Source organism: Lissotriton helveticus, chromosome 4_1, assembly GCF_964261635.1.
Source record: "Lissotriton helveticus chromosome 4_1, aLisHel1.1, whole genome shotgun sequence".
In the NCBI taxonomy this organism is placed as follows: domain Eukaryota; kingdom Metazoa; phylum Chordata; class Amphibia; order Caudata; family Salamandridae; genus Lissotriton; species Lissotriton helveticus.
In genome coordinates this window covers 1,091,967,909-1,091,994,241 of record NC_136063.1, presented here as the reverse complement: position 1 = coordinate 1,091,994,241, position 26,333 = coordinate 1,091,967,909, and the positions used below count along the sequence as shown (strand labels likewise).

General features: G+C 48.8%; 1 protein-coding gene across 3 annotated transcripts in view; it reads right to left on the bottom strand.

Annotated features, from left to right (window-relative positions):
• The window catches only part of ELP2 (elongator acetyltransferase complex subunit 2), a 964,760-nt gene that overhangs the window by 874,240 nt on the left and 64,187 nt on the right, over positions 1–26,333 (bottom strand). The window lies entirely within an intron of this gene.

Sequence of the window (26,333 nt, the reverse complement as noted above, 5' to 3'; positions counted from 1 at the left end):
GCTGAAATAATCAACATTCAAATCATACAATAATTGATTTGGGGACCGCTTTGGTTAAAATGTTGAAATGAATCTACCAGTAGAATCAAAATGTAGACTGGTTTACAATATGGGCAGGTTTTATCAATAAAAACAATGACATCAGAGTGTCACCATGTACATATGAAAGGACGGCATAGGCCGTTGGTTACGTCTCTCCAAGAACTTGTCCACATAACAACAGAAACATAATGAATATACCAGAGATTCAAATCTCAGATGAAAAGTGGATAAAAAGACATGAATGTTGACATAGTCAGAGGCCGAGGTTATAGGGCGAGATTTTCATAGGCTTTAGCTGTATCTGTGACAAAAGTCATGTTAAACAAGCAAATATTTTGAATTTGTTCCTTCTCAATTTCTAACTGAATGTTAGGACAACATTATCTTTTCAATGTTCTTTAAAAGTAATAATAATAATAATAATAAGTATTTCACATTGATTCACAGACTATAATGTAACAAGCAATCCTTCAATACCCCCTCAAAATTACACTAATTCCATCATTATTGTACCCCTTAAACAGTGTGACTTTACTCTGCTCCATAACAATAAGAGCCCATGCTCAAGGTAATTTATATTTACTGAGAATTCTCTTTCTAGGAGGAAAAGCACCTTTGTTATAAATTAAACTAATGCTTTCAATTCTCCCCGAGGCTTCCAAAAGGCTACTCAATTCTTTAAGTAACTGGGAATTCCAGAGTCGACTTCTTCGGAATAGAGAGCCACAGACCTAACCATTAGGGGGAGCAGTTTTTCCATGACATTTAAATTCTCTTTTGCCCCAAAAAATGACAGAGCATACCTTAAAAAAAAAAAAAATCCTTTGGAGAGGGGCCTAGCGTGGACCCATAATGGTTACTTTTTAGGTCTCGCCTGAGCCAGCTCGCATGCGCTGCTCTCCGAGGCTTATAGTAAGGGCTTTAAACTCGGAACACACACTTGTGAGTGTGTCTTATTTTCATCAGCCGCTATTGGCCTGTGCACGCGTCTGTCTAAGAAAGACAAAACCAAAGTGGATGATGGACGGAGTGCTGAACATTGCAAGCACTCACCCCCAGTCAACTGATCTGGGTATAATCCATCATCATTCTTTAGCTCACTCCGCCACCCCAGTTCAGACATGGCCATATGCAAATCAGTCTAACCCTGTGTCTCATGTCTTCCCTGGACCGGAAAAAAGCCTCCTGGGACCACTGGAGTCAAGCTATCCTGGCTGAGGAGGACTGGAAGCCCGAAACCGGTCCTAGAATGCTCGTTTCCAGTCCAGGCCTTGCAGTTGGGCTGGACTGTTCCCATTGCGAGCACGGTCAAGACTGATTTGCATACGGATGGGTCCGAATTGGAATGGCATGGTGAGCAAAAAAACGATGGATTTAGGCCCAGATCTCTGTACTGGGGTGAATGTATGAAATTATTCTGCATTCTGTCCATCAATTGTTCTTTTTGCATTTGTCACCCCGAGTGGGACGGGTATGCCCAGATGTGGATCCCGTGCTCTCCATGCCAATGGAGTTAAGCTATCCTGGCTGATGAGGGCTGAAAGCCCGAAACCGGTCCTAGGATGCTTGTTTCCAGTCCAGGGAGGACCTGGCCTGGCAGTTCAGGCCGGACTGTTCCCATTGGGCGCAGAGTCAAGACTGATTTGCATATGGCTGGGTCTGAACTGGAATGGCATGGTGAGCAAAAAAACGATGGATTTAGGCCCAGATCTCTGTACTGGGGTGAATGTATGACATTGTTCTGCATTCTGTCCATCAATTGTTTTTTTTGCATTTCTAAGAAAGACACCACGCAATTGGCCAAAGGCGGGTGCATGTCCCGCCTTCTTTCTCCCCTGACCTAGGGAGCTCAGGAACGAGCAGCAGCGCCATCTGTTTTTAATTAGCAGTGGCGGCGCGCAGTGTGCCAGATGGAGGGCAGGCTGCATTCCAGTCCCAGGTTAATTGTTTGTTTACTTTTCTCGATTTAGGGTGAGTTTTTTCATGCCAGGGTCTTTTCCATGGGCCATCTTGCATGTGAGTAAGGACACCTTGCTTGGCACTCATGTCATCTCACCTCCGCTCATATTACCTGGGTCCCACAAACAATGTGGTCAACTTGGCTCCTATGGGGCCGCTATGAAATTAGGCAGCGAGCTTAATTAACGCACGTGAGCTGAGTTTAGTAGGCTTCATCTACAGAGTTGCACATATAAAGCATGTTGAACAGCATTATTCAGGTTGTGGTTATAAATGTGACCGATTTACACCGCGTTCTTACTTCTACATTAGTCCAGCAGTGGGGACTCGGAAAGAGGCTTGGTTGGCAAGGCTCGCAACATGCAACTGCAATATCCACCCACACACATCTGCCAAGGAGCATGGGTTAGAATTCCATTTGTGCAGATTTGCAATCCCCCCGGGGCGCCTTGACTCTGCTCTACGGCCTCGCTGCGCGCTGTACAGCTGCGCGCAGGTTCACCTCGCAGGCATTGCCCTTGCTTGCTGTCTTTGGCCTCTTGCCCTCTGGGAGGGACAGGGCCTTTCTCTTTCCCGGAACAGGGGACGGAGGACAAAAGAGTGATGGGAGGGGAGGGGGGCGGGTGCTGAATTACATTTCCAGCCCCTCGTCCGAGCAGCTTCGAGCCCAGATGACGAGGGGACAATGGAAGGCAAGTGTTTCCTGGTCATGCAGGGGGCTGGGAGAAGCGGTCACAGAATGGGTTGCAGTGTTACGAAATGGGGTCCACTGAAAGCGCGCAAAGGAGGGGAGGGTTCCAAGTTAAAGCCGGTTGCAGTGTTCGGTGAATGCAGAGTTAAGACCAACTGAAACCCTGATCTCTGCCGTGACCCCTACCTCCATAAGCTTCTGATGTATTTATATGTCGGGAGCACTCACCAGGGAACGAGCCTCATCCCTGGGGAGGTATTTAAAGGTTGGGCAGAGGCGGGGAGAAAAAGCATGGATAAACAATGACACTTTTCTAGTTGATCTTTTATGTGGCACCAACTCACCCACGGCTCAAAGTACCGACTAGAGATGTTATCACTCAGGCGACCTGCAAAGCAGGAGTGGACGCTGCTGGAATTTGAAGCCTCTGACCCACATGTAGCCCGAGGTGCTGTTAACCTCCTGAGGTAGCTCATCGGTTTGACTTTGCTTCCTGCACCACCGCCTTGCTGTCCCACCCCCAACACCCAGCTAATGAAGAGCCTGCGAAGTGTGCCCAATTTACTTTGTGTGATGCGCCTAGTATACATCTGTCAATCAATTCATGCACTAGTTGTACCTCGCTTTTGGGACCTTATAAGTGTTTAGCCATAGAACAGTTGATGTTGTTGCACCAAGGATATTGTGATGGATAACTAAACACTTATAAGGTCCCAAAGGTGAGACCTATTGGCTATGCCAATTCTTGTTGTTAAAGCTCCCAAGAATGGACCCATTCTCTTATTATGTTATGTTACGTGTATTTGTAAAGTGCACTATCGCCCGCAAGGGTATCCTGGCACCGAGTAGGTGTTAGTGCCTAGCCCTATCTATGGTAGGTGGGTTACTTGAAAAGCCAGGCCTTCAGCTTCTTGCGGAATTCAAGAAGAGAGGAGGAGACTCTAATGTGAAGAGGGAGGCCGTTTCATGCTTCAGGAGCCATGCAAGAGAACACGCTTCGTCCTGATCTGGTTCAGTGTATGCGTGGCATGGTTGCAGGTAGGATTTCTGCGGAGAAGGTTGGTGAAAGGAGATACGAATGTTCAGGTAGGTGGGGCTTGAGTTGTGAATTGCCTTGAATATATAAGGAGTTTGAATCGAGCGCGTGTGTGCATTGGAAGCCAGTGCAGTTCCCTGAAGTGTGGTGTAATTCGTGTTCTGTGTGGGAGGTTAAAGATGAGTCTGGCTGCCGTATTCCGGATGGTCTGCAGTCTTGTAGTGAGTTTCTTGGTGATCCCGGCTTTGAAGGTGTTTCTATAGTCCAACTTGCTGGTGATTATAGACGAGTGACAGTTTTTATTGTATTGCTTAGGAGCCATTAGACAATCTTCCTCAGCATTTTCAGGATGTGGAAGATGGATGCAGTGATAGCATTAACATGTGCAGTCATGTCCAGTTTGCTGTTGATGATTATTCCAAGGTTCCTGGCGTTGATTCTGGGTATGGGTGTGGGTCAGAATTTGGCAGGCCACCAGCTGGAGTCTCATGATGAGATGTTCTTGCCGAAGATCACTACTGCTGTCTTGCCAGTGTTGAGCTTGAGACAGGTGACTTTCATCCAGTTATTGACTTCAGTCATGCATGCGTCCAACTTGTTTCTTGTGTTGGAGGTCTTGTCATCTGCATAGGAGAGAATGTTGTGTGAGTGGATGATATTGCCCAGAGTGATCATGTATGAGCTGAAGAAGGTGAGGCTGAGCAATGAACCATGAGGGACTCGGTTTGTGGACTTCCGAGGAGTATGGTTAGAACTTGTGTTCTACTCATTGAGAAAGAGCAGATCAATGCCAATCTCGTGCATGCGCTGGCTGAGGTGTGAGACCATGTCAAAACCTGCTGCGAGGTCAGGGAGAATGAGGGCTGCTGTGTTTTCTCTGTCATGGATCATGCAGAACCTTCTCTCAACAGTTGTGCTGTCTCGGTGTGGCCTGGAGTCAGCCAAAGCAAGAAGTGGCTGGAGAGCATTGTCGAGACCCCTCTGATGTTCTTTATGCAGCAGAGAAACTGTTGGTGGCCGATTCCCACTCACAGTCAGTCTCAATGGGGGACATGGGTATGGGGTTTGGGATGAATGGGAGAGTGGAGGTAGAGGATATATTGAGAGAGGTATAGAGTGAGATACAGGGTAGTGCATTGGATATGCTGAATTAGAAGCAAAGTAATAAAGATAAAGATAAATAAGTATATATTTTTTGTAATTCAATAGTGAAGCAATTGTAGATACATAGTTATGATGAAAGATTTACCTGTTTATGCACTCACATATACCTGTTAAACACAGAATAATGTAACTACAAGTAATAAATACATTTGTTAAGCAGAACTAATGAATATCTATATCTTTAAAAACATAATTGTTCGAAGCCCCCTCTGCTGGAGAAAATGCGGCTCTCTAGGCACACTCACTCACATCCTTTGGGAGTGCCCACTGCTGGGGGACTATTGGCGACAGACTCTGGACGACATTGATTCTCACTTTGACACTCAAATCCCACGCTTCCATGCGTATGTCCTCTTAGGCCTCCCGAATGCTCTCACATTCCCCCTAAAATCAAGAAAGGTTAAACAGATGGCATTGGCGTTAGGGGCTGCAGTCCAGAACATTCTCACACACTGGGGTACTACAACGCTACCGACACGCCTAGGCTGGCTCCATAGACTATGGGGGATCTTGGGGATGGAGAAAATCTTGCTCGCCTTAGCTCATCCGGAAGCGTCCTCCCACAACCTCTGGGAACCGTTCGTTACACTACTCACTTCTGAGTTTACAGAGCTCACATGCACTAAATACCTTAGACTCTTACGACTCGTAGATCCACTGCGCCTATCAGACACTACCAACACCTAATGACCCACACTGCTACTGGCACCATCGACACACACCTGAGACCCACCACACTTGGACACAGATTGCCGAGAAATAGTTTGCCAGTTTGTCTGTGAACGGGATGAGCTCCTTCTATGCAATTTGGTTTGCGAACTTCAGTGAGAATTTTATAGAATTCTTTATTTGCACATTTTGCATCTTGAATTCTGTCTAAATAATATTTTTTTTTGGCTTTTTTGATAGCTGACTTGTATAATCTGTTAAGTTTCTGTAGGCGAAGTTTGTCTTGATTGGTGTTTGTTTTGAGCCAGGCACTTAGCAGCTTTCTAATGTGTTGTTTTATCTCTTATCTCTGTATTTCTCCTAGGTGCCTGTTTTCTTTTGTTCTGTTGTGTCGTTTGTATGGAACAAATCTATTTTATTAGACATTTGAAAGGTGACTCATTAGTTGGACCCAGCCTTCAGCCTACAACCACATTGGCCGGCGGCTACAAACAGAGCTTGCAAGGGTGTACAGAAGGCACTGTAATAGGGGCGACACCCCGAAGGCAGGCATCAAATAGAAGCAAGGCTAATTAGTCCAAGCTGCCTGTATCATCTGAGAGTCCGTGTGGCCCAGAACAAGAGTCAACCCAGAGGGGGAGACAACAATGTCTGTGTGGACCCTACCTAGCTCCGCCTCCCATCGGAGTTGTTCATGAGTGCGAGTCCCTTTCTGATTTTGAGTAAGGCGCATATATAATTCCGTATGTTTGTCGACCTCTTTCTTCGCTACCCATTGTTCAAAAGAGGTAAGTTTACGTGAGGCTGGTAGAAGGAAGGCCCGAGAGGTGACCCAATGTCGCAGTTGTAGATAATGATATTCATCTGAGCGGGGGAGGTCAAGATCAAGGCGTATTCGACTAAACGGAATGATGCCCTTGAGATCGAAAAGTTGGCCCAGGCGCTTGCAGCCCGCCTCTCTCTATCTCTGGGCGACAGCAGACCTTACGCCAGGAGGGAAATCCGGGTTATCCACTCGGGGCGTCACCGGGAAGGGAAAAGTGGTGAGGCCTTTTGCGAGTACTACCTTATCCCAAACTTTCATGGTGGCTGCCATGACTGGGGCCGAATATAGGCCCCAAGAGCGAAGGCGGCCGGGAAGCCAGATTTCTCGCCAGACATTCGCACCTGCCACCGCTTGGTCCATGAAGGTCCAGTGCTTTTCCAACAGCGGTCGGTTCCATTCCAGCACATAACACAGATGTGCAGCCTGCAAGTATCTATGAATGAGTGGTAGCCTCACCCCACTGTCGTCCCTGGAGCACGAAATTTGCGCCACCGAGAGGCGCGCTTTCTTGTTACCCCAGTTGAAATTATTTAAAGCCAGCTGCAGAGACCGCACAGTGCCGGGTGGCGGAGTCAACGGAATGGTCTGGAATACATACAAGATGCGAGGCAATAGCATCATCTTTACTGCAGCAATGAGGCAGAATCACAATAGCATGTGTTTCGCCCACCCGTCAGCGCTTTTCGTGTCTGCTCCACTAGTGCCGCATAATTCACTTCCAGCGTACGTGGGATCGAGGGGGTCAGGAAGATACCCAGGTAAGGAACTGGGTCATGTGACCAGTGCAAGGGGAGAGACCGTTGGAGGGCCTCAGCCTGTATTTGTGGTAGGGACAGTTTAAGGATTTGTTAAGGTTTACTTTAAAGCCCGAAATCCAGCCAAAAGTTTCAAGTTCGTCTACCAGTTCGGGAACTGGCTGCGCGAGGGAGAGAATGATATCATCGGCATACAGGCTGACCTTGTGGTGGTCACCCCCAAATTTGAGACCCTAAATGCCCGGGTGGTCCCGGATTTTCTGTGTGAGGGTTTCCATGTGAAGGGCAAATAAAAGGGGCAAAGGGGGGCACCCTTGCCTAGTGCCAAGTGAAATTTTAAAAGAAGCTGAGGAGACCCTATTGACCGTACGGATGCCTGAGGAGCCCGGTATATGCACTGTATCCAAGAGAAAAAACGAGGACCAAACCCGAAACTTCGGAGGATGCTAGCATAATCTGTCGAACGCCTTCTCCGCGTCAACCGAAAAGAGCACCGCGCTGACCTTTGAGGGTCTGCTTCCGCCTTCGGGAGGCGGGTGAATTGGCTAGTCGTTAGGTAATGCCGGTCCTCAGGAACGTCCTGATGGTCGGGGCTATAGAGGGAAAGATAGAAACATCGAAATGCTTCAACAATCTGGGAATCCAAATGGAGTTCCTCTCCTGCAGAGCTTCTAAGGAAAGGGATGGACCCTGCAATCGCTCTGGCACGCAACTTCTGTGCTAGCACCTTCCCGCATTTGTCATCTCCCAAATAGAACTTGTGCTGTAGGCGGATTAGGGTGTATTCAGCCCTATCAAGGTCCTGACGTTTAAGTAGGGTACGCTTCTTTTCCATCTTGCACCGAACCCGAGGGGCCGGGTGCGCTTGTGTATTGCTTCCAGTTCTGCCACCTCCTGTTCAAGAGTTAAGCGAACCTCTTTCCGTGCTTCAGCAGATGAAATGGCCATGAACTCCCCGCGTATGACCGCTTTGAATGTGCCCCATACCGTTGCCAGGGAGGTCGCCCCGTTGTCGTTAAGGTGTAGGTAGTCTGTAGTCTTGGTGCGCACCTCCTCTACCACAACAGGAGAGTGCAGAAGACCCACGCCCATCAGCCATCAAGCAGGGGTATACCCAATCACTTTGGGGCGCAGGGAGAGGAGAAACATGTGCATGATCCGATAGGGAGCGCACAGCAATTGAGGCATCTTGAACCCTAGGGAGAAGTGCGTTAGAAACCAGGAGCACGTCTAATTTTGCATACGTTTTGTGTGATGCCGAGTAGTAGGTGTAGTCGAGCATGTCCACATGACGGAGGCGCCAGACATCATGGAGGCTGTTCTCTGCCAGCCAGCGCTTCCCCTCGGGAGAGAGGGCCCCTACCTGTGTAAAGCATTGCACTAACCGGTCGCACTCATTATCCATCACTAGGTTGAAGTCCCCACCTACCACTAAGGCAGAGTCAGGGGAGGCTAATCCCTCCGTGAGAGGCCTGCGGAGGAAGGTCTCTTGCTGTGCATTGGGAGCGTATATGTTAAGTAGAGTGAAAATAGTGGAGCCCCCTTGGATCCTAAGAGCTAAAACCCTCCCTTTGGATTCATAGAAGGTAGATAAGACCTTACACTCAAATTTAGCCCTTAGCAAAATGGCCACGCCGTTCTTTTTCGCCACCCCAGAGGACTAAAATTGGCGCGGAACGCGTCGGGAACGCATGCGGGGAGTGTCCTTAGCCAGTGAATGGGTCTCCTGAGGCATACAGATATCACCCTCAGAATGCTCTAGAAGTGAGAGGTGAAGTGAGAGGTTCGCAGTGCGCATCGCTGGGTGATTCAGGCCTAGGACATTGAGGCTAATGATTTTCAGGGCTCTAGTCATAGGCGGCGGTGGGGAGCATGTTTATGGAATTCTGAGGACTCTGGGAGCGCTAAGCAGGAGGCGGGCTGGAGCACGCGAGGGTACATACGGGGGCAGTGGTCACATTACAAGTTACGGAAGATCCCCAAAGAAAAAGAAAAAAATAAACAACAAGAACACAACAGACGGTTTACAACCCACGTGGGCACAGTCCCAGAATAGAACAAGAACCATGAGTTAGCCTATAATAAGACCAAGCGCTACGTGTCAAGGGCGTTGGACAGTAAAAAAGGGGGGCAAGAGACCAAAGTTTGTCTGGTGGAAAATATCGGGGGGAAACGGGACCTTGATGAAATGTCTTCGAACAAAATACCAGGCGGCTACAAGCCGCAAAGTGGATTTCCAGGGAGTCTAAATGAGCGGGCCACTCCTGGGCTCCTCCGGCTCCACAACGGTTACTGGCATCCCCTTGGTGTAAGTGGAGGTGGTTCACGGGGTGCACGGGCAATCTTGGGTCTGCAAAAGGGTGGAGAGCACTGCGCCGCGCTCTTTCGCCATCTCTTCCGGGCCTGGTTTTGTGGAGGCTGATGGTTTGCCAACCGTCTGCCATTGGAGAAGCTTGTTCCTGTTGTGTTTTAAGGGGCTGTCCTTTGTCGCCGGGTTCACATCAGCATCAATTCCTAGGAGATCCATAGTATCGGCGAGGGAACGCATCTGCCTTAGCTTCCCTTGGTGCTTAAAGATGATGCAGAATGAGGGCCCCCAAGAATACGGTATCCCTTTGTCCCAGAGATAGGATGTGACGACTCGGAATTCCCTCCGCTTAGCTAGAGTCTACGCTGCGAGGTCCTGGAAGAGGGTTTGTGTGTGCCCTCTGAACTGGATCGGTTGGGCCGCTCTAGCCATACGCAAGATCTGCTCCTTAAGCTTAAAGTCATGCACACAAACCAACACATTAGGTGGGGGGGGGGGCTTTTCCACCCCTGGGGAGGCCCATTCAGTGAACGCGGTCCATCTATATCTTTTGTGGGCAATCTTCACCAAAGGTTTGCTGGAAGAGGGACAGGACATAATCTCGCAGGTCATCGCCTTCTGCCTTAAAGGGCACAGTGCGGATGCAGATGTTATTTCTCCGTGACCGGTTTTCAAGATCCTCCGCATGGGCCTGGAGGTCCAAATTTTGGTCCCATAGACGGAGACCCTCCAGCTGAAGTTGGTGCAGATCATCCTCTCTCGCCAGTTCGTGCTCCTCCAATGCAGCTACTCTTTCACCAACCTTGTCGACATCTCGGCACACCTCCTTGAGGTCGGACTCAAGCTGCCTTTTAAACTCTAAGATGTCTTCCTTGATGGCAGAGAACAGCTCCAGCATGAAGGCCTTTGTGGCCGGCTGTCTACCTTGTCGATTGACTCTGTGTGCCCCTGATCCCCCAGGCTGCTTCAGCAATAGTTCCTTAAGGGACTTTTCCCTCCGTGCCAACTCTGCACACTGAGGCGTAGAAGGTGAGTGGAGAATGTTTGCAGTCCAGAAGTCGCACCGCAACCCCTATTATGGAGCTATGCCTGTGATCTAGGTCTGGTCTAGAGTTAACACTGCGCCGGTCGTGTGGGGGCATCAAGTCTTGTTATCCTCTTAGAAGGTCACTATGTCACTATTGGTGGCGTCCGTCACAGAAGCACCCCGCACTGTGGATCAAATTGCCCAGGCCAGCGTTGTATGGGGTGATGTTGGGGCCCAGTAGCAGCGTACATGGGGTCCCCCCTCCGTCTTATCAGGGTCCTGAGTGTTGTCTTGCGGGGGGATCTGACCAGGGCACTGAGCCCCCCCGGCCACACAGCCGCGAAGATCAGGTGGAAGGGAAGCACCAACCCCTCCAGAGGCTATCTTGCAATGTTCTGAGGCCTCAAGGATCGATGTCAAAATGTCACGTGTACGTATCCACAGGGCCAACACCCAGTGCTCCAAAAGCTACTAGCCGCCGGCTGGATATCAGTCATGGTCGAGTGGCCAGATCTTTCCGCAGCCCAGGCAGACCCCTCAAAGCCCGCTATCCTCAATGGCAATCTGAGACTGCACCTACAAGGCGTCTGGACAGGAAAGGTATTGACAGTAAAATAACCGGTTAATACTTCAGAGGCAGTTGTCCTAAGGAATTATATCACTTTCTTGGGAGTAGAAAACATTCCACTTGCACAATTACTGCCATATTTACACTTGTGAGAAAATACCACTCTAGTGGGCCAGGGGACGGTTGTTACCTGTAAATATGCTGTAGATTATTGACATTCTTGTGTGAGGTCTTGTTCACCAAGAAAATGTTGCTTAGAAAAACCCTAGGGTGAAGGGAGATACGGTATATTGCCCCTTTGGGCAGGAGGTCCACCACCTCCTCGGGCTACTAGGGCACCTTGAGACTCTGCAAAATCGAGCACTCGAGGGCGAACCTCCTGGACCGGGCACCTGTAAAACTCTATATGGAACCCTCTCATGGTCTGTTGAACCCATGCATCTGTAGTAATACCCTCCCAATTGTGTGCGAACAGAGCCAGTCAGCCCCCTACATGTACCTGGGGAAGTGGGAGATCCTGACCTGGCTGGACCTGCCCCTGGACGCGCTTCTGGAGAGCCAGTCTCCAGCCTCTGTAGTTTCTCCTGGAGTAGAAGAACTCTCCTTGTTTAGGCTACTCCTCCACCTTCTTGAAGTTCCTGGGAGGGCCTTTGGTGTAGTAGCGGCCGGTCAAGCACACCCGGCCCCCACAAAATTCTTTTGGTGAAAAACCTTCTTTATTGAGGCTTGCGCCTTATCCAGGGAGGTGAACGCCGCCACAAATTTACTCAATTCTTTGACAAAAGGTTTACCAAAGATTCCACCTTGAGCCACATCGCCTGCCTCCGGGAGCGAGATCTCCACGTTTGGGGTCAACCTTCAATAGGAGCGAGCGCCGCCTCTCTGTTGAAAGAGCGCAGTTAGTGTTGCCTAGGAACACTAGGGCACGTGGGACCCAGCCTGATACCGATTTGGGAGAAAGGGGGGAATTCAAGGCCTTAGCCTCCTCTGCAAGGTCTAAGATCTTGGTGAGACGGCCGCAGACAACCAGGAGCTCGTCCTGGCAGCCTTCCAGGACCTGTCTATCCCTTTCTTACTGTCACATATGTACTTCTGCAGGAACGTGGCCACCTGGTGCCAACAGGAACCGTCTATCCAGCACACTCTGCACCCGCCGAGCCCGGCCTGTGCCTGATTTAAGAAAGACCACGAGGGCGCCCCCCCGGCGACTGTGACCCAGAATCCAGCACCCAAGGACCCTCCTTGATGCTCCGGACGACGCCAGCAGCCTCACAACAAGGGACCCCTCCAACCGCGACCACCCGAAGGGTAAGATTTCCCGAAACACCAAAAAACACCCCGGCACCCGGCAGCCCACGGCCCACTGTGCCCAACTCCTGGGTGCCTACCCAACCCACAGCTTCCCAACTTACCTCTCGAAGTGGTGGGCGCACCTGAAGAATATCCGTCCACGAGCTTGCAGCTTTCCCATTGAAATCCATTGGGCAACCGAAGGCCCAAAAGCACCCTGCACCCAGCTGCTCGAGTGCCACTGGAAGTGCAGCATCTGCTCTATTCTACTTCCCCACTTGCCCTGTGTAAGTGACCAGGAACCCAGTTCCCACAGCCGCGTGGCCTGCCTGCTAGAAGCCACCAACCAAAGGCCCTCTACCCGTATCCACGAAAACGAAATGACTCACCTGTTACCAGGAGAGATCCCAATGCTGGATCTTTGTGCCCAGCACTGACCTTAAAAAGTGATTACAACTGTGATTTTCCGATACCTGATTTTCCTCCATAGGATAACTTTGGCTGTTTTTTGCCAGAAATTCTTCTGTCGATTTTTGAAACATACAAATATTCCTTTAAAATCACCTGTGTAACAAAAACTATTTCTTTCAACTGTTTACAGGAGATGCACCACGGCTGAATCCAGGATCCTGCCCTGAGGAAGAAAAACATACATAAAGTAACTGGTATTGCATTTTACTGAACATTCCCATTGAGCTCACTGTTATAATTGTGTTTAACTTGTGTTGCATATTGCAACAACTGTTTGTATTGTATTGAAAGGAAAATGCTACTTACCAGTATGCATCTGCTCTTGGCATGTAGAGCTGCAGAGTCGTACACTTAGCATTAGATCGCCACCTGGTGTTGGGCCCGGATGATTGCAGGTTGTTGTCTTCTTGGAAGAAGTCTTTGTAGTCACGAGATAGGTGACTCCTCCCTTGGACAATACTGCGCATGGTCATCGACTACATCCTCAGATTGTTTGTCGCCATGATGGGAAATGATAGAGTTAGTAGAAGTAAAGAGAAAGGATGTCCATGCGTGTGCATCTAAGTAAGATGAGAACTGGAACGGATACAAGTCCCGGGGAGGCGGGAGGGCGTGTACGACTCTTCAGCTCTACATGCCAAGAACAGATGCATACTGGTAAGTAGCATTTTCCATTCGAGGCATATGAGCTGCAGAGTGTACACTTAGCATCGATTGTGCAGCAGTGTCTCCCCTAGCGGTGGTCGCTTGTATCCGTTGCAGTATTTTGAAACAGTGTTCTAAGGACAGCTTGGCCCACTGCAGCTTGCTGCTTGGCCTGCATAACAACACAATAGAGTTTAGTGAAGGTGTGTAGTGTAGACCATGTTGCTGCCTTCCATATGTCCTCTAGTGGTATATTTCCTAAGAAAGCCATAGAGGCTCCTAGTTTGCGAGTAGAGTGCGCTCTAGGAGGAACTGTTAGTGTACGTTTAGCTTTTTGATAGCATATTTGTATACACTTTACAATCCACCTGGCGATCCCCCCTTTAGAGATGGGGTTGCCTTTGTGTGGAGGAGAGAAAGATACACATAATTATTTGTCTTTCTAAAGGATTTAGTCCTGTCTGTGTAGTAGAACAGGTCTCTTCTAACATCTAAGGTGTGTAAAGCGCTTTCTGCAACAGAGTCTGGGTTTTGGAAAAACACAGGTAGCTCTACAGAGTGGTTAAGATGAAAAGGAGTGATGACCTTTGGCAGAAATTTTTGATTAGGCCTAAGAACCACTTTATTAGGATGTATTTGAAAAAATGGTTCTTGTATTGTGAATGCTTGTATTTCACTAACTCTTCTGAGAGAGGTGATGGTCACAAGGAAAGCAGTTTTCCATGTTAGGAATTGCAATTCAGACTTATGTAAAGGCTCGAAAGGGGGTCCCATGAGTCTTGTAAGGACAATGTTCAGGTTCCATACCGGAGCAATTGGTAACCTAGGTGGGATTATTCGTTTTAATCCTTCCATGAATGCTTTGATTGCAGGTACTCTGAAGAGAGATAGATGTTGCCTATTCTGTAAATAGGTTGCAATTGCTGCCAGATGCAGGCGCATGGAAGAATAAGCTAAATTGGACCTTTGTAGATGTAAAAGGTAACCAATGATATTTTGGATAGAAGCATCCAGTGGATCAATGTGATTATTGTTACAATATATTGCAAAACTTTTCCACTTAGCGGCATAACACACTCTGGTAGAGGGTTTTCTAGCTTCTTTAATGATGTTCATACAGTCTGGTGGTAGGTTTAAGTAACCAAACTCTAAGACTTCAGGAGCCAGATCGCCAAATTCAGTTGGCTTGGTTCTGGGTGTCTTATTTCTCCATGGTTCTGTGTTAACAGGGAGGTGTGAGCTGTAACTTCTGATGTGGAACCAGTGAGAGATCTAGTAGTGTGGTGAACCACGGCTGACGTGCCCATGTGGGAGCTACTAGTATTAGTTTGAGAGACTGTTGTCTGAGTTTGCGCACTACTAGTGGAATGAGTGGGAGAGGCGGAAAAGTGTACGCAAATCTGCCTGACCAGTTCATCCATATGGCATTCCCTTCCGACCGTGGGTGTGGAAACCTGGCGGCGAAGGTTGGGCATTTTGCATTTTCGTGGGTGGCAAACAGATCTGGCATTTTGCATTTTCGTGGGTGGCAAACAGATCTATCTGTGGATGCCACCACATTTGAAAGAATGGTTGAAGAACTTGTGGATGTATTTCCCATCCGTGAATCTGTTGTGACTGTCGGCTCAACAGATCTGCTATCTGATTGTGAATTCCTGGAAGGTGTTCTACTGTCAGGTTTATGTTTTGAGGAATGGCCCATCTCCAAATGTTCTGCACGAGTTGGGACAGTTGCAGAGAGTGTCCCCCCCCCCTGTGTTTGAATATAGTACATGGCTGTCATATTGTTTCTCCGGATTAAGACAGCTTTGTTTTGTACTTGCAATTGAAACGTTTTGAGTGCTAGGAAAATTGCTAGCAGCTCCAGATGGTTGATATGGAACAGTCTTTGTTGGTTGTTCCATTGGCCTTGTGTAGTATAGTGTAAGAGATAGGCTCCCCATCCTGTGAGGGATGCGTCTGTTGTGAGCACTATCTGTGGAACTGGCTCTAGGAACGGCCGTCCTCTTGTCAAGTTTTTGGTGTTCCCCCACTGCAGAGAGCGATATGTACGGCTGTTTACCAACACCAGGTCTGTGAGCTGACCTTGAGCCTGATTCCACTGTTGTGCTAGACATTCATGTAATGGGCGCATTTGCAGTCTTGCATGTGGAACTATGAAGATGCAAGATGCCATCATGTCTATTAGTCTCATGAATACTCTGGCTTGGAGAGACTGCTGGTGTTAAAAGATGGAGACTAAGGTCTGAATGCTCTGTATCCTGGCTGGACTGGGATACGCTAGAGCTGTAGATGTGTCTATGGTAGCTCCTAGATACTGATGCACATGCGAAGGCTGCAGGTGCGACTTGGTGTAGTTTATTGTGAACCCCAAGTTGTGCAATGTTTGAATTGTTTGATTTGTGTGTTGGACACATTGACTGAATGATTTTGCTTTTATGAGCCAATCGTCGAGGTAAGGGAAGACATGTATCTGTTGTCTTCTGAGATGTGCTGCTACTACTGCTAAGCACTTTGTGAACACTCGTGGTGCTGTTGTGACCCCGAATGGAAGGACTTTGAACTGATAGTGCTGTCCTTGTATGACAAACCTTAAATACTTCCTATGAGCAGGATATATAGGAATGTGAAAGTAGGCGTCCTTTAGGTCTAGTGTTGAAAGAAAATCGCCTTGTTGTAGTAGTGGGAGTACTTGTTTCAGAGTGATCATGTGAAAATGATCTGATTGTATGTAATGGTTGAGGGGCCGGAGGTCGAGAATTGGCCGTAGTGTCCCGTCCTTCTTGGGGATTAGAAAGTACAGGGAGTAAACTCCTGTTCCCTGTTCTTCTAAAGGAACTAATTGAATAGCATCCTTTTGTAGAAGCGCTAGAACTTCCTGTTGAAGCAGAGTCAAATGGTCTGTAGATATTGGACGCTGCTTGGGTGGTATATTTGGGGGGGGGGGGGGGGGTTGCTGTGAGTTCTAGGCAGTAGCCATGTTGGATAATCTGTCTCACCCACCTGTCTGTTGTGATGGATTTCCAGACAGGTAGGAACTGTGATAATCTGCCCCCCACAGGAGTGGAATGCTGTAGGGAAAGCAGAGGGAAGTCACTGTTTGGGAGTGGAAGAGGAGCGGTTGTTGTTGTTACCTCTACCTCTTCCCTTATTATTATTGCCCCTGTATCCTCCTCTAAAGTAGCCTTTGTTAGAGGAGGTCTGTGTGTGCGTTTTGAAAGATGATGTTGTATCTGCACCGGTGTGCTTAAAGCCTCCTCTATAAAAGGAGCGGCGAAAATAACTTCTAGTCTGTGTGGATTGTAATGCTCCCATAGACTTAGCTGTGTGTGTCTTTTTTCATTTTTTCTAGTGTAGTGTCTACTTCCGGCCCAAACAATTGGTTTTGTTGAAGGGCTGGTTCAAGATGGTAGTCTGCACATCCGTCTTAAACCCTGAAATGCGTAGCCACGCATGTCGTCTGAGTAGAACACTAGTATTGACTGCTCTGGGTGCTGTATCAGCTACATCTAGTGCACATTTAATTGAGGCATTGGATATTAATTTGCCTTCTTGTATGAGCTCTGTTGCCTGATCTTTGTATTGATCTGGGAGGTGCTCTAACAGTTTTTCTAATTGATCGTAGTGAGTCCTGTCATAGCGTGAGAGCAGGGCTTGTGTATTTGCTATGCGCCATATATTTGTAGCCTGCGCAGCAATACGTTTACCTGACGCATCAATAACCTTGGATTCTTTGTCAGGAGGGGGCGTGTCACTAGAATTCTGGGAATTAGCTCTTTTCCGTGCATTGGACACTACTAGGGAGTCTAGTGGCAGATGTCCCTTAATATAGACTGGATCAGATGGTGCTGGTCTATATTTCTTTTCTATTCTTGGATTTAACACTCTACAACGCACAGGGTCTTTAAATATTTCCGGAGCATGTTTAATGACTCCTTTGATCATGGGTAGTATTTGTGTAGACCTTTGTGACTGCTCAAATGTGTCTAATAAAAAATCCTCCTCAATGGCATCAGAGTGCATTGTAACCCTGTGGTAAAGGGCAGCTCTATTTAAGAGGTGATTAAACCCAATGCTATCTTCTGGTGGGGAAGGTTTCGTTGGGTAGGACTGAGGATCAGGAATGTCAGGCACATTATTTGCTGGGTACTCATATATACCTTCATCTGTAGGATATGTATCTGGGTTGATACCTTCATCTACAGGGTATGTGTGTGGGTCTAGTGTGTCATCCCCCCCACTATATCATACTCATCATCAGTGTGGTTTGATGATGAGGAGATTGAACAGGAGAGACTCTTGGTGAAAAGTAAGGAGGGATAGGGGAGGAAGAAGGTAAAGGAGAAGAAGGGTGTATTGGCGAAGTTGCACAATCCTTCTTTTTGGCAGGAACCACAGGTAGAAGTGGTGTGTCTGCTGGTCTCTTTTTGTGAGGAATAGCTTCCCCATGTCCAGTTTTTGGGTTGATATAGACCTTCTTTTGTTTAGGATCTGGTCTAAACAGTTCTTCTTCCTCTACAACCTTCTTCAGTGTCGATTTTTTCGGTGCCGATAGGCTGTAGGAGGCGTTACAGAGTCCCGTGGCAAATTTTTCGGTGCCAAAGGTGGTTTTAGCTTGGTAGGCTTGTTAGAGGGTTTAGGTGCCTCTGAATCAGGCCTTGGAGTCTTTGGTACCGAGGTTGGAGTTTTTGGAGTGGAAGCAGGTCTCGTTGGCTTTGAGGCGTCGGACGCTGGCTTTCCATCCTTATTCTTGGAACCTGAAGGTTTCGGAGCTGGAGCTTTTTGCGGATCCGGTACAGTTTTTGGCTTCGGCACCGGTTTGGTTTGGGTGCCAAAGGATCTTTGTCTTTGGGCACCGAAGGGTGTTTTGGCTTCGGTGTCGAAGGATGTGTGTGCTTCGGTGCCGATGGAAGAGGTGGAATTGGCACGTGTGGCTTGGTCGGTGCCGAGGCGTAGTCGTTTTCTTCGGAGCCGAGCGTCCGAGGGGATATTTCGGTCTCGACTGGGCCCTATGGGCGGAGTGCTGACCGTTGCCTTTGGCTTGGGCAGTGTCTGTCGTGCAGGGGCAAGAGTACTCACGGGTTGACGAGATGGAATCGAGTCATCTGAGTCCTCTGCCTCTGATATGATCTGGAGATCAGGCGAGTCTTCCTCGGCGGCAAGTGGAGCCTCGTCCTCGGAGATGTCTTCGAGTGGAGGCTCGCCCTCGGAGATGTCTTCTTCGAAGATCTCCTCCTCGAAGATGGCCTCCGGTGCTGGGGCCGTTCTCCTCATCTTGTGTCTACGTGCTCTCCGATCCCGAATGGTCTTCTTCGATCAGTAGGATGCACAAGCTGTGCAGGTTGACTCCACGTGTTCCGGTGATAGACAGAGGTTGCAGACCTCGTGATGGTCGCTATGAGGGAATTTTGCTCGACATACCGGGCATCTCTTGAATGGAGTTCTGTCCATGAGGCGTAGGCCGTACGGCGCCGATAGGCCCAACGGCCCGTGTCGGCGCACCGGAATGTAGCTGATGGTGTCGAAAGTAGTCTATTCGAAGTCAATATTGTTTGTATAAAGTTTTTACGCTTCGAAGTTGCTGGAAAAGTTTTTCTAGCCGGAGCGGAGAAAGTATTTTTATACCTACTTGTGGTTCTAAAATAAAACAATAATATATTTTTATATATAAAACAATTGGCCTAGAGATCATTTCTTGAGTGTGTGAGACCATTTACTGACTGAGTGTGTACAACAAATGCTTTACACTGTCCTCTGATACTGCCTTACTGCTCGATCAAGCTACCACTTTAGAGAGTAAGGTTATATCTAACTTTAACCTCTGTCAAACCTCTGGAGACTGTGGACTATGTGCACACTGTACCTTACTTTGGTGCAGTATATACAGAACACTTTCTTACATTGTTGGATCAGCGGTGGGATACAAACTTGCATTTGTTGGACTACTTGGTTACCATCTGATCACACAACAGAACTCTTAAAATTGCCTTTAGAATTCAGATTTTTTTTAAATTGGCATTTTATTTCTCCAAATTACTAAGAGTCTTGTCAGAGCCTTGCTTAAGTCCCTTTAGAGTTTTAGAAAAATAACAGTCACTGTAGTCAAGGGTAGAGGGGTTAGAACTGTTTGGTTAGAATGTCTCAAAGACCCCAGCTATTAGTGAAAACAATAACATGCAGGTCCTGGTTGAGGAGCTCGACCTCACACCTTACTTACACTTGTCTTTCAAGGAGTTAAGGTCCCTATGCAAACTTAAAAGTATACCAATGGGCCTGCATCCAACCAGACAAGGGCTCCAGGAGCTCCTGGCTAAGTATGCTAAGGACCACCCCTCTGAAAATGGTGATGACCAATAAGAGGAGGAAAGGGATGTGGATGAAGGGGATAATCCCCCCTCCAGTAATCTCAAGGGAGGAAAGGGCCCCCAAACCCTTAACTCCAAGCATCAACCCCTGGAGACCTAGGGGCCACACATGTGGCTTCTGCTTCAGTGAGGACATTGGGAATAGCCCCAATGAGGAGGACAGCTTTTTAGCAAAGCTGGCCAAAAGATTGGAACTAGAGTCCAGACACCTGGCTCTAGAAAAGTAAAGGAAAGAGATGGGTTTATCATCCATCAATGGTGGTAGCAATCAAAATAATAAGGCTAGAGAGGAATCTTAAGATCCTAAAATCCCCAAAGGGATTATCCCTAAATATGGGGAGGGTAGTGATATCACCAAGTGGTTCGCAGCTTTTAAGAGGGCATGTGAAGCCAGGAGGGTGAAGAAGACTTTCTGGGGGCCCTCCTGTGGGAACAGTTTTCTGGTAATTGCAGAGACAGGCTTCTGACCCTCTCTGGGCCAGATGCAGGGTTCTATGATCATATGAAGAGAACTCTGATTGAGGGATTTGGACTCACCACTGAGGAGTACATAATTAGATTCAGGGGGCTCACAAAACCCAGAACCAATCCTGGATTGATTTTGTAGACTACTCAGTAAAGACACTAGGTGGCTGGTTAACTCGAAACAATGTGCATGACTTTAATGGAATTTACAACCTGTTCCTGGAGGAACACATTAAGTAACTGCATTGATGAGAAGTTGCATCAGTATCTGGAAGACCTAGGTCCACTTTCTCCCCAAGAGTTGGGAAAGAAGGCAGACCACTATGTTAAAACAAGGGTAACTAGGACGTCCACTGGGGGTGACCAAAAGAAGGTGGTAACAAAGCCTCCCCAGAAGAAAGATAGTGAACCCCTTAAAGATAAAAGTAAGGAGTCCCAGGTAGCCCCCAAAAACCTGTCCAGGAGGTTGGTCCCAAAGACACCTCACAAACTAAACTAGGGTACCAGGGTAAGAATTGGGACCCCAACAGAATATGGTGTCACAACTGTCAGAAGGCAGGACATCACACCAAGGACCCTAGCTGTCCTAAAAACAAAATCCGTAGTACAGCTCCAGGGGTGGCCAGTGTAGCTCTGGAGGAAGGGTCCTCAGATGAGGAGGTCCTCCTAGCCTTCAAGTGGAAAATGGGCCCAAGAGGTAAGTTGGAGATCCCAGAGGGCAGTAGACACTTCCACCACCTATTGGTGAATTGAATCCCAGCCACTGCACGGAGATACCTGTGCCAGTCACACTGTGGTGCATGACAGGTTGGTACTCCCACACCAGTATGTCCCAGGGAAACAAGAGCAGTAAGGGCTGTCCCAGGGGGTGTCACTGTTATGCCTGTGGCTGTAGTGCCCCTAGCAATAGCTGGGTCCCTTGGATGGAGAAATGCGGTAGTCAGTAAAGACCTCCCCCTTGATTGTCTCCTGGGGAATGACCACTTAGAGGTTGATCTGAGCCAAAGAGAGGTACTGGTCCAATACCAGGCCTCATCCAACAAACCTGGGGGCTCAACCTGCAGTCAGTGCACCTAAGCCCCAAAACAGTAAGAAGAAACAGGGTAGGAAAGGTGAGCAACTGTTCGCCACAGTTCCAGAGGGCCAGAGAGATTCTATCCTAGTGAGGGGAAACTCAAAAAGTGCCACTGGTAAAGCCCCCTCCAGCCAACAAAAAGACCTGACTAGTCAGGTAACTGTCCAGCCTGAGTTGGTAGCTCCTCAGCTGGCAGAACAGAGGGTGGAGGAAGGGTGTTCACTAGCAAGCGTAGTGACCCCCCACCCTAAAACAACAGACAGGCAGCCATGACTCAAAGAGGCTTGTAAGATAGCCCCTTCACTTACCAGTCGGGAGCTAAAGTTGTGTTTCTGGGCACGGACAGCTGTCAGCAGCCTCTGCTGGGTGTTAGCCTTCATGGCCACCCTATGCTTGGCATGATGGCCTAACCCCCTGCCAAAGAGCAAGTTAGGCCCCATGACCCTATTGGTCATGGTGGGGTTGCTCAAGCTGTGGGTGACCTCTGTGGGTAAACTGGGCTTTGCCCTGGCTAAGCTAGAATTTGCAGAAGGAGTTACATCTGAACCCAAAATAAAAAGATGGACTGAAGACACTAAAGAGCAAGGAGAGTAGCATTGGGAATTAGGTCCTGAAACTGATGAGGTAGGCCAGCTCCCCAAAGGGACTGACCTGGACATAAGGATCTAAGGCAGAGTAGGCCCTGCAACTTTCAAACCACTTCCCCAACTCTTACTCGCCTGAAAGACTAGGAAGACTCTCCGAGCATTGGCAGAGTCTCCTGGCCTTTGGGCTGGGGGGTGGGGGGCTTGTGTAGGAAAGTGGGTTTCTGTTGCAGTAACCCCCACACTGTTTGCCAGACTACTGATGCACTTTTCCTTGGTGTGCCCTGGGTTCCTGCCAATCAGGTTTTCAGGGCCTGTGTTCTCCCCTCAAAACTAACCCAATTGGCATCTCTGGCCACAGGTCAGCCCCTGTTAAATGGTACCAGTGGTACCCAGGGCACAGTGACCAGGGAAGACCTCCAAGGGCTGCAGCACTTATTGTGCCACCCTTAGAGGCCCTGTACCCTGACACTCGCTCACTGCCTTGGCAGGCTGCATGTCTTGGTGCAAAACAAAGTGAAGAGTCGACATGGCAAACATCCCTGTATGCCATGCCCACAAAACACTACCCTGGCATACATCAGTCACCCCTCTAGCTGGGTACCCTATGCCAGTGGTGAGGGTACAGGTGCATGAGCTCTGTACCTCTACAGTACCCAGGTCCATTCCTGGGCACCATTAGGAGTATATGGTGCTGGGAGTTTGTCATTACGAACTCCACAGCACCATAATGGCTGCACTGAAGACTGGGAAGTTTGGTATCAAACTTCTCAGCACATTAAACCCACACTGATGCCAGAGTGGGATTTAATGTAAAATGCACGACAGAGGGCATCTTAGAGATGCCCTCTGAAACTAACCCACAACCCGCGTCCTGACTGAGAGGCTGCCTAGGCTGGCACCCAGCAGAAATGTTGTTGGACTCCTCGGACGAGAGCCATTCACTCTTGTGGGCCTGCAACAATGCACATCCTGGGGAGAGGTGCTAGGCCTCCTCCCCCAGGATGGGCAGGGGAAGCTTCAAAGGCATTCCGCCTTTGTGAGCTTCTCCAGACCACTTGCTGTACTAAGCAACTGGCCACCACCGGTTCTGACCCCTACTCTGACGGGAAGATCAGCGGAAAAACCAAAGTAAGGGAAGGGGGTGTGCCAGCCTCTGCCAACCCCACCACTCAGGTGGGGGAGGCGAGGTGAAGCACAACTCCGGGCTCTCGCCATCTTGAGGATGGGGAGCCCTACCCAATCAGGACTAGGCTCCTACCCCCCTCTCACTGGAGAGTGGCAGGATAGGGGGTGTACCCACCCCAGGGAAGGGACCCATTGGTCCCTGACCTTTACCTGTAACACCCCTAAATTTAGTATTCCGGGGCACCCTGAACCTTCCTTCCTCAGATCCCGATTCCGAAACTACAAAAAAGAACAAGAAGAAGAAGACCTGCCGTGCAGCTGCTAACAAGAGAACAACACCAACTGACTTGGCCCCAGCCCTACCGGCCTGTCGATCCTCGAACCCGCTCCTGCTAAACCCAGTGTCTCCTGTGGTCAGCAACCTCGAAAACCCAGGAGGACCTGACTGCCTTGCTCATCCAAAGACTGGAACTCCCATGAGCAGTGGCTCTGCTCAAAGATCTACAACCCCTGGTGCCAGCCAGGAACTGCGAAACCAGCACACTCTGCACCCACCGAGCCCGGCCAGTGCCTAAGTGAACAAAGACCACGAGGACGTCCCCCCGGCAACTGTGACCCAGAATCCAGCATCCAAGGACCATCCTCGATGCTCCTGATAACGCCTGCAGCCTCACAACAAGGGACCCTTCCAACCGCAACGAGCCGAGGGTAAGATTTCCCGACACCAAAAGACACCTCTGCACCCAGTGCCACACGGCCCCCTGTGCCCAACTCCTGGGTGTCTACCCAACCTACAGCTTCCCAACTTACCTCTCGAAGTGGTGGTCGCACCTGAAGAATCTCCGTCCCCGAGCTTGCAGCCTTTGTTCGTCTTGCAGTTTTCCCATTGAAATCCGTTGGGCACCCGAAGGCCCAAAAACACCCTGCACCCAGCCGCCCGAGTGCCACTGGAAGTGCAGCATCAGTTCTATTCTACTTCCCCACTTGCCCTGTGTAAGTGACCAGGAGCCCAGTTCCCACAGCCGCGTGGCCTGCCTGCTAGCAGCCACCAACCAAAGGCCCCGTACCCGCCATAGGCTAACATTGGGCCTACTCATTCTACACATGGCTGCCCCTGTGCCGCTGAGGATGTAACTACTGTACCTACCTGAGCCTGGGAGATCCGGAGTCTATCCCCAGAACCTTAACTCTGCCAGTCGAGTACTTACCTGGAAACCGATAACCTATATATTCACCATAGGGTAACATTGACTGGTTTTCACTTGGAAATTCTTCGAAGTGTTGAGTTTTGAAACTTTGAAATATTCACTAAAAATCATCCGATCCACGAAAACGAAATTACTCACCTGTTCCTAGGAGAGATCCCAGTGATGGATCTTTGTGCCCAGCACTGACCTATAAAAGTAATTACAACTGTGATTTTCCGATAACCTGATTTTCCTCCAGGGGATAACATTGGCTGGTTTTTGCCAGAAATTCTTGTCGATTTTTGAAACATACAAATATTCCTTAAAAATCACCTGTGTAACAAAAACGATTTCTTTCAACTGTTTACAGGAGATGCACCTGGGCTGAATCCAGGATCCAGCCCCGAGTAAGAAAAACATATGTAAAGCAACTGGTATGGCATTTTACTTAAAATCCCCATTGAGCTCAATGTTATAATTGTGTTTAACTTTTGTTGCATATTGCAACAACTGTCTGTAATGTATTGAAAAGTCTATTGTTATGTTAAAGTATTCAACTGTAGCATCTCATTCCGAGAAAGTATGTTTATACCCACTTGTGGTTCTAAAATTAAACAATATATTTTTATATACCAAACAATTGGTCTAGAGTTCAGTTCTCGAGTGTGTGAGACCATTTGCTGACTGAGTGTGTACAACAAATGCTTTACACTGTCCTCTGATACTGCCTTACTGCTCGACCAAGCTACCACTTTAGACAGTAAGGTTATATCTAACTTTAACCTCTGCCAAACCTCTGGGGACTGTGGACTTTGTGCACACTGTACCTTACTTTGGTGCAGTATATACAGAGCCACTTTCTTACAACTTGCCACAAACTGGGCAACCTTAGGCGCCAGCATCCACTCTGTAGAGCCGGGATGCAGAAGGTCTTCAGGAACCAGCATATCCAACAGGGCTTATGCGCCACTCGCGGGGGACGCCAGGGCCTTGAAGGGCCCGCTTCATCATTAGATTCACAAGGTGATTCCTCCTCCCCTTCGTCCCCTCCGCCCTGTGGGTACATGGCAACTGCGTCCCCTGATGTATGAGAAGGTCCGGGGGAAAGGCAAGCTAGGAAGGTCTTTTTAGTTTCAAATTTGTTTTATTGGTTTCAGTGATAACAATATACCAAACAGTGCATAAGATACGCGTCAGGCGCGTGCGACAGGCAGGCAAGGAAGTATGCGGCGTATAGCAGTCCTTTATGCAATTGTCTGCATGCGGTGAGTCCGGTATGTCAAGCAGAGAGTTAAGACATTCCAAATAGCCTGAAAAGAAAATCATGGTAAGGAAAACCCCCAACAGAATTCCCCTCCCCTCCCCCCAACTCCCCTTCCCGCTCCCACCCCACCCAGTGTGCCGAACCAAAGGGACAGACATTGTCATAGGTCTGAGGTGTTCGTCATCCTCAGTCAGGCGGGTCTGCAGGGGCCGTCGAGTTTTCAGTGAGTCGCAGGATGCGCAGGTATTTGGGGCATGTGATCTCATTGAAATTCCTTGGACAAAAGGGAGAGTAACGGAAGCCACACTTTCTGATAGGCGGCCGTGGAATGTGTGAGTGTGGCATGAATGCGCTCCATGCCCAGAACAAACCAGATTTTATGTAGCCAACCTGTATGTGAGGGTTTGGTGGTGGAGCCCCATAAGGACAGAATGTGTTGTGTGGCGGCTTGCATGGCGACCCCCATCTGGCCGCCTCTCTGTGATTTTAGGGGAAAGGTGAGTGCGTTGGGCAGGCCCAGGAGGGTATATGCCGGGAACCGGGAACCTGGGTATTTCGGTGGTGAACGTAGAGTCAATTTCGTCCAGGACAGATTTCCAGTAGTCCTGGACTTCACGGCACTCCCAGAGAAGGTGTGTTAGGGTGCCCCGTTCCCCACATCCCCTCCAGCACAGCGCGCTTCGTGCAGGGTTGCCCCTGTGTAGCTGCACCGGTGTGAGATGCCAGTATATGGCCAGTTTTGTCGCTGCCTCCCTGGATGCTGTATTGCGAGTGATGTGAGCAGCCCTATAGTATATAGATCGCCAATCTTGGG